Source organism: Arachis ipaensis, chromosome B1 (genome assembly GCF_059453495.1).
Source record: "Arachis ipaensis isolate K30076 ecotype BB chromosome B1, ASM5945349v1, whole genome shotgun sequence".
Taxonomy (NCBI): Eukaryota; Viridiplantae; Streptophyta; class Magnoliopsida; order Fabales; family Fabaceae; genus Arachis; species Arachis ipaensis.
In genome coordinates, this window is record NC_142436.1 from 57,451,454 (window position 1) to 57,459,115 (window position 7,662).

At 39.3% G+C, this 7,662-nt stretch overlaps 1 non-coding gene across 1 annotated transcript; it reads right to left on the reverse strand.

Annotated features, from left to right (window-relative positions):
• Positions 1–1,429: 1,429 nt before the first annotated feature.
• On the reverse strand, positions 1,430–1,537 carry LOC148576682 (small nucleolar RNA R71). The gene has a single exon (XR_015903475.1). It is a non-coding gene; the product is annotated as a small nucleolar RNA R71 (small nucleolar RNA).
• Positions 1,538–7,662: the final 6,125 nt, after the last annotated feature.

The following is a 7,662-nucleotide window of genomic DNA, read 5'->3' on the forward strand; positions in this document are numbered from 1 at the left end:
TTGTTTTTCTCTCTCATCATAAAAATTCAAAAATCAAAAAAATATTTTTCCTTTTTTCTCTCGCAAAATTTCGAAAATTAGATTTGACTTTTTCAAAAATTTTTAAAATCTAGTTGTTTTTATGAGTCAAATCAAATTTTCAATTTAAAAATCTTATCTTTTTCAAAATCTTTTTCAAAAATCAAATCTTTTTCATTTTTCTTAGTTATTTTCGAAAATTATAAAAATGTTTTTCAAAAATCTTTTTCTTAATTTTATCTCATAATTTTCGAAAATAACATCATCAATTAATGTTTTGATTCAAAAATTTCAAGTTTGTTACTTACTTGTTAAGAAAGACTCAAACTTTAAGTTCTAGAATCATATCTTGTGATTTCTTGTGAATCAAGTCATTAATTGAGATTTTAAAAATCAAATCTTTTTCAAAAACTAATTTCTATCATATCTTTTCAAAAATATCTTCTTATCTTATCTTTTTCAAAATTTGATTTCAAAATATCTTTTCTAACTTCCTATCTTCTTATCTTTTCAAAATTGATTTTCAAAATTTGTTTCAACTAACTAACTAACTTTTTGTTTGTTTCTTATCTTTTTCAAAACTACCTAACTAACTCTCTCTCTCTCTAATTTTCGAAAATATCTTCCCTCTTTTTCAAAAATTCTTTTTAATTAACTAATTATTTTAATTGTTTATTTTAATTTTCGAAAAAAAAAATCACTAACCTTTTTCAAAAACTATTTTCGAAAATCACTAACCATTTTTCAAAAATAATTTTCGAAAATTCCATCTCTCTCTTTTCTTCTCCTTTTCTTCCACTCACCTAAAGGGAACCTCTATACTTGGGTAAAAAGGATCCCTATTATTATTATTTTTCTGTGCTCTCTTCTTTGTCATATGAGCAGGAGCAAGGACAAGAACATCCTTGTTGAAGCAGATCCAGAACCTGAAAGGACTCTGAAGAGGAAACTAAGAGAAGCTAAATTACAACTATCCAGCAAGCACCTGTTAGAAATTTTCGAACAGGAAGAGGAGATGGCAGCCGAAAATAATAATAATGCAAGGAGGATGCTTGGTGACTTTACTGCACCTAATTCCAATTTACATGGAAGAAGCATCTCCATTCCTACCATTGGAGCAAACAATTTTGAGCTGAAACCTCAGCTAGTTTCTCTGATGCAGCAGAACTGCAAGTTTCATGGACTTCCATCTGAAGATCCTTTTCAGTTCTTAACTGAATTCTTGCAGATCTGTGATACTGTTAAGACTAATGGAGTAGATCCTGAAGTCTACAGGCTCATGCTTTTCCCTTTTGCTGTAAGAGACAGAGCTAGAGTGTGGTTGGACTTTCAACCCAGAGACAGCCTGAACTCTTGGGATAAGCTGGTCACGGCTTTCTTAGCCAAGTTCTTTCCTCCTCAAAAGCTGAGCAAGCTTAGAGTGGATGTTCAAACCTTCAAACAAAAAGATGGTGAATCCTTCTATGAAGCTTGGGAAAGATACAAACAGTTGACCAAAAAGTTTCCTTCTGACATGCTTTCAGAATGGACCATCCTGGATATATTCTATGATGGTTTATCTGAGCTATCAAAGATGTCATTGGATACTTCTGCAGGTGGATCCATTCACATAAAGAAAACGCCTGCAGAAGCTCAAGAACTCATTGACATGGTTGCTAATAACCAGTTCATGTACACTTCTGAGAGGAATCCTGTGAGTAATGGGACGCCTCAGAAGAAGGGAGTTCTTGAAGTTGATACTCTGAATGTCATATTGGCTCAGAATAAAATATTGACTCAGCAAGTCAATATGATTTCTCAGAGTCTGAATGGAATACAAGCTGCATCCAACAGTACTCAAGAGGCTTCTTATGAAGAAGAAGCTTATGATCCTAAGAACCCTGCAATAGCAGAGGTAAATTACATGGGTGAACCATATGGAAACACCTATAATCTATCATGGAGAAATCACCAAACTCTCATGGAAGGATCAAAAGCCTCAACCAGGCTTTAATAATGGTGGAAGAAACAGGTTTAACAATAATAAACCTTTTCCATCATCCACTCAGCAACAGACAGAGAACTCTGAACAAAATACCTCTAATTTAGCAAATTTAGTCTCTGATCTATCTAAGGCCACTGTGACTTTCATGAATGAAACAAGGTCTTCCATTAGAAATTTGGAAGCACAAGTGGGCCAGCTGAGTAAAAGGATCACTGAAATCCCTCCTAGTACTCTCCCAAGCAATATAGAAGAAAATCCAAAAGGAGAGTGCAAGGCCATTGACATAAGCACCATGGCCGAACCTGTAAGGGAAGGAGAGGACGTGAATCCCAAGGAGGAAGACCTCCTGGGACGTCCAGTGATCAAGAAGGAGCTTCCCTCTGAGGAACCTAAGGAATCTGAGACTCATCTAGAGACCATAGAGATTCCATTGAACCTCCTTATGCCATTCATGAGCTCTGATCAGTATTCCTCTTCTGAAGAGAATGAGGATGTTACTGAAGAGCAAGCTGCCAAGTTTCTTGGTGCAATCATGAAGCTGAATGCCAAATTATTGGTATTGAGACTTGGGAAGATGAACCTCCCTTGTTCACCAATGAACTAAGTGATCTGGATCAACTGACATTGCCTCAGAAGAGACAGGATCCTGGAAAGTTCATCATACCTTGTACCATAGGCACCATGATCTTTAAGGCTCTGTGTGACCTTGGTTCAGGAATAAACCTCATGCCCCTCTCTGTAATAGAGAAACTGGGAATCTATGGGGTACAAGCTGCTAAAATCTCATTAGAGATGGCAGACAATTCAAGAAAACAGGCTTATGGACAAGTAGAGGACGTGTTAGTAAAGGTTGAAGGCCTTTACATCCCTGCTGATTTCATAGTCCTGGATACTGGAAAGGAAGAGGATAAATCCATCATTCTAGGAAGACCTTTCCTAGCCACAGCAAGAGTTGTGATTGATGTGGACAGAGGAGAATTGATCCTTCAATTAAATAAGGACAACCTTGTGTTTACAACTCAAGGATCTTTCTCTGCATCCATGGAGAGGAAGCATAAAAAGCTTCTCTCAAAGCAGAGTCAAACAAAGCCCCCACAGTCAAACTCTAAGTTTGGTGTTGGGAGGCCACAACCAAACTCTAGGTTTGGTGTCAAACCCCCATATCCAAACTCTAAGTTTGGTGTTGGGAGGTCTCAACAGAACTCTGCACATCTGTGAGGCTCCATGAGAGCCCACTGTCAAGCTATTGACATTAAAGAAGCACTTGTTGGGAGGCAACCCAATGTTTAATTATCTAATTTTATTTTTGTTTTTCATGTTTTATTAGTTTCATGATCATGTGGAGTCACAAAATAAATATAAAAATTGAAAACGGAATCAAAAACAGCAGAAGAAAAATCACACCCTGGAGGAAGACCTTACTGGCGTTTAAACGCCAGTAAGAAGCATGTTTTGGGCGTTCAATGCCAGAACAGAGCATGGTTCTGGCGCTGAACGCCAGAAATGGGCAGCATCTGGGCGTTTAAACGCCAGAAATGCACCCTGGAGGAAAGCTGGTGCTGAACGCCCAGAACAAGCATGGTTCTGGCGTTCAACGCCAGAAATAGGCTACAAATGGGCGTTCAACGCCCAGAACAAGCACCAACCTGGCGCTGAATGCCCAGAGTTGTGTGCAAGGGCATTTTACATGCCTAATTTGGTGCAAGGTTGTAAATCCTTGAACACCTCAGGATCTGTGGACCCCACAGGATCACATCAGGATCTATGGACCCCACAGGATCCCCACCTACCTCCACTCACTTCTTCTCACCCCTCTTTCACACAATCCCATAAACACTCTTCCCCAAAATCCTTCACCAATCACCTCAATCTCTCTTCCCCATCACCTCTTCACCACTCACATCCATCCACTCTTTCCCATAAACCTACCTCATAAACTCCACCTACCTTCAAATTTCAAAATCAATTTCCCACCCAAACCCACCCTAAATGGCCGAACCTTCACCCCCCTCTCTTCCCTATATAAAGCCTTTCATTCTTCCTCATTTTCACACAGCACAACCCTCTCTTCTCTTCTTGGCCGAAACACACCTCCCCCCTCTTCTCCATTTTTTCTTCTTCTTCTTCTTCATCTTTTCTTTCTTCTCTTGCTCGAGGGCGAGCAAAATTCTAAGTTTGGTGTGGTAAAAGCATAAGCTTTTTGTTTTTCCATTACCATTGATGGCACCTAAGACCGAAGAATCCTCTAGAAAAGGGAAAGGGAAGACAAAAGCTTCCACCTCCGAGTCATGGGAGATGGAAAGGTTCATCTCCAAAGTCCATCAAGACCACTTCTATGATGTTGTGGCCAAGAAGAAGGTGATCCCCGAGGTCCCTTTCAAACTCAAAAGAAATGAGTATCCGGAGATCCGACATGAAATTCAAAGAAGAGGTTAGGAAGTTCTAACAAACCCCATCCAACAAGTCGGCATCCTAATGGTTCAAGAGTTCTATGCTAATGCATGGATCACTAGGAACCATGATCAAAGTAAGAACCCGAACCCAAAGAATTATCTCACCATGGTTCGGGGGAAATACTTAGATTTTAGTCCGGCAAATGTGAGGTTGGCGTTCAACTTGCCAAACATGGAAGAGAACGCACGCCCCTACACAAGGAGAGTCAACTTTGATCAAAGGTTGGACCAAGTCTTCATGGACATATGTGTAGAAGGAGCTCAATGGAAGATTGACTCAAAAGGCAAACCGGTTCAACTAAGAAGACTGGACCTTAAGCTTGTAGCTAGAGGATGGTTGGAGTTCATTCAATGCTCAATCATTCCCACTAGCAACCGGTCTGAAGTTACTATAGACCGGGCCATCATGATCCATAGCATCATGATTAGAGAAGAGGTGGAAGTTCATGAGATTATACCTTAAGAACTCTACAAAGTGGCTGACAGGTCCTCCACTATGGCAAGGTTAGCCTTTCCTCACCTCATCTGCCACCTATGCAATTCGGCTGGTATTGACATAGAGGGAGATATCCTCATTAAAGAGGACAAGCCCATCACTAAGAAAAAGATGGAGCAAGCAAGAGAGCCCATTCATGGAGCTCAAGAGGCACATGAAGCTCATCACCATGAGATCCCGGAGATGCCTCAAATGCATTTTCCCCCACAAAACTATTGGGAGCAAATCAACACCTCCCTAGGAGAACTAAGCTCCAACATGGGACAATTAAGGGTGGAACATCAAGAGCACTCCATCATCCTTCATGAAATTAGAGAAGATCAAAAAGCAATGAGGGAGGAACAACAAAGACAAGGAAGAGACATAGAAGAGCTCAAGGACATCATTGGTTCCTCAAGAAGGAAACGCCACGATCACTAAGGTGGATTCATTCCTTGTTCTTATTTCTTCTGTTTTTCGTTTTCTCTATGTTAAGTGCTTATCTATGTTTGTGTCTTCATTACATGATCATTAGTAGTTAGTAACTATGTCTTAAAGTTATGAATGTCCTATGAATCCATCACCTCTCTTAAATGAAAACTATTTTAAATTCAAAAGAACAAGAAGTACATGAGTTTCAAATTTATCCTTGAACTTAGGTTAATTATATTGATGTGGTGACAATGCTTCTTGTTTTCTGAATGAATGCTTGAACAGTGCATATGTCTTTTGAAGTTGTTATTTAAGAATGTTAAATATGTTGGCTCTTGAAAGAATGATGACTAGGAAACATGTTATTTGATAATCTGAAAAATCATAAAAATGATTCTTGAAGCAAGAAAAAGCAGCAAAGAACAAAGCTTGCAGAAAAAAAAAGAAAAAAAATAGGCGAAAAAAATAAAGAAAAAGCAAGCAGAAAAAGCCAAAAGCTCTTAAAACCAAGAGGCAAGAGCAAAAAGCCAATAACCCTTAAAACCAAAAGGCAAGGGCAAATAAAAAGGATCCCAAGGCTTTGAGCATCAGTGGATAGGAGGGCCTAAAGGAATAAAATCCTGGTCTAAGCGGCTAAACCAAGCTGTCCCTAACCATGTGCTTGTGGCGTGTAGGTGTCAAGTGAAAACTTGAGACTGAGCGGTTAAAGTCAAGGTCCAAAGCAAAAAAAGAGTGTGCTTAAGAACCCTGGACACCTCTAATTGGGGACTTTAGCAAAGCTGAGTCACAATCTGAAAAGTTTCACCCAATTATGTGTCTGTGGTATTTATGTATCCGATGGTAATATTGGAAAACAAAGTGCTTAGGGCCACGGCCAAGACTCATAAAATAGCTGTGTTCAAGAATCATCATACTGAACTAGGAGAATCAATAACACTATCTAAACTCTGAGTTCCTATAGATGCCAATCATTCTGAACCTCAATGGATAAAGTGAGATGCCAAAACTATTCAAGAGGCAAAAAGCTACAAGTCCCGCTCATCTGATTGGAGCTATGTTTCATTGATAGTTTGGAATTTATAGTATATTCTCTTCTTTTTATCCTATTTGATTTTCAGTTGCTTGGGGACAAGCAACAATTTAAGTTTGGTGTTGTGATGAGCGGATAATTTATACGCTTTTTGGCATTGTTTTTAGTATGTTTTAGTAGGATCTAGTTTCTTTTAGGGATGTTTTCATTAGTTTTTATGTTAAATTCACATTTCTGGACTTTACTATGAGTTTGTGTATTTTTCTGTGATTTCAGGTATTTTCTGGCTGAAATTGAGGGACTTGAGCAAAAATCAGATTCAGAGGTTGAAGAAGGACTGCTGATGCTGTTGGATTCTGATCTCCCTGCACTCAAAGTGGATTTTCTGGAGCTACAGAACTCAAAATGGCGCGCTTCTAATTGCGTTGGAAAGTAAACATCCAGAGCTTTCCAGCAACGTAATAGTCCATACTTTGGCCGAGTTTAGATGACGTAAAAAGGCGTTGAACGCCAGTTCTACGCTGCTGTCTGGAGTTAAACGCCAGAAACAAGTCACAAACCAGAGTTGAACGCCAGAAATACGTTACAACCTGGCGTTCAACTCCAGAAAGAGTCTCTGCACATGTAACATTCAAGCTCAGCCCAAGCACACACCAAGTTGGCCCCGGAAGTGGATTTATGCATCAATTACTTACTTCTGTAAACCCTAGTAGCTAGTTTATTATAAATAGGACTTTTTACTATTGTATTAGACATCTTCGGATCATCTTTGGATTATCTTTTGATCTATTGATCACGTTTGGGGGCTGGCCATTTGGCCATGCCTAGACCTTCATTACTTATGTATTTTCAACGGTAGAGTTTCTGCACTCCATAGATTAAGGTGTGGAGCTCTACTGTTCCTCAAAGATTAATGCAAAGTACTACTGTTTTCTATTCAATTCATCTTATTTCGCTTCTAAGATAGTCATTCGCACTTCAACCTGAATGTGATGAACGTGACATTCATCATCATTCCCTATGAACGCCTGCCTGACAACCACTTCCGTTCTACCTTAGATTGAATGAGTATCTCTTAGATTACTAATACAGGGGACCGAGTCCGAGATATTGGGATCTTTGTGGTATAAGCTAGATTGATGGCAGCATTCATGAGAGTCCGGAAGGTCTAAACCTTGTCTGTGGTATTCCAAGTAGGACTCTGGGATTGAATGACTGTGACGAACTTCAAACTTGCGAGTGTTGTGCGTAGTGACAGACGCAAAAGTAT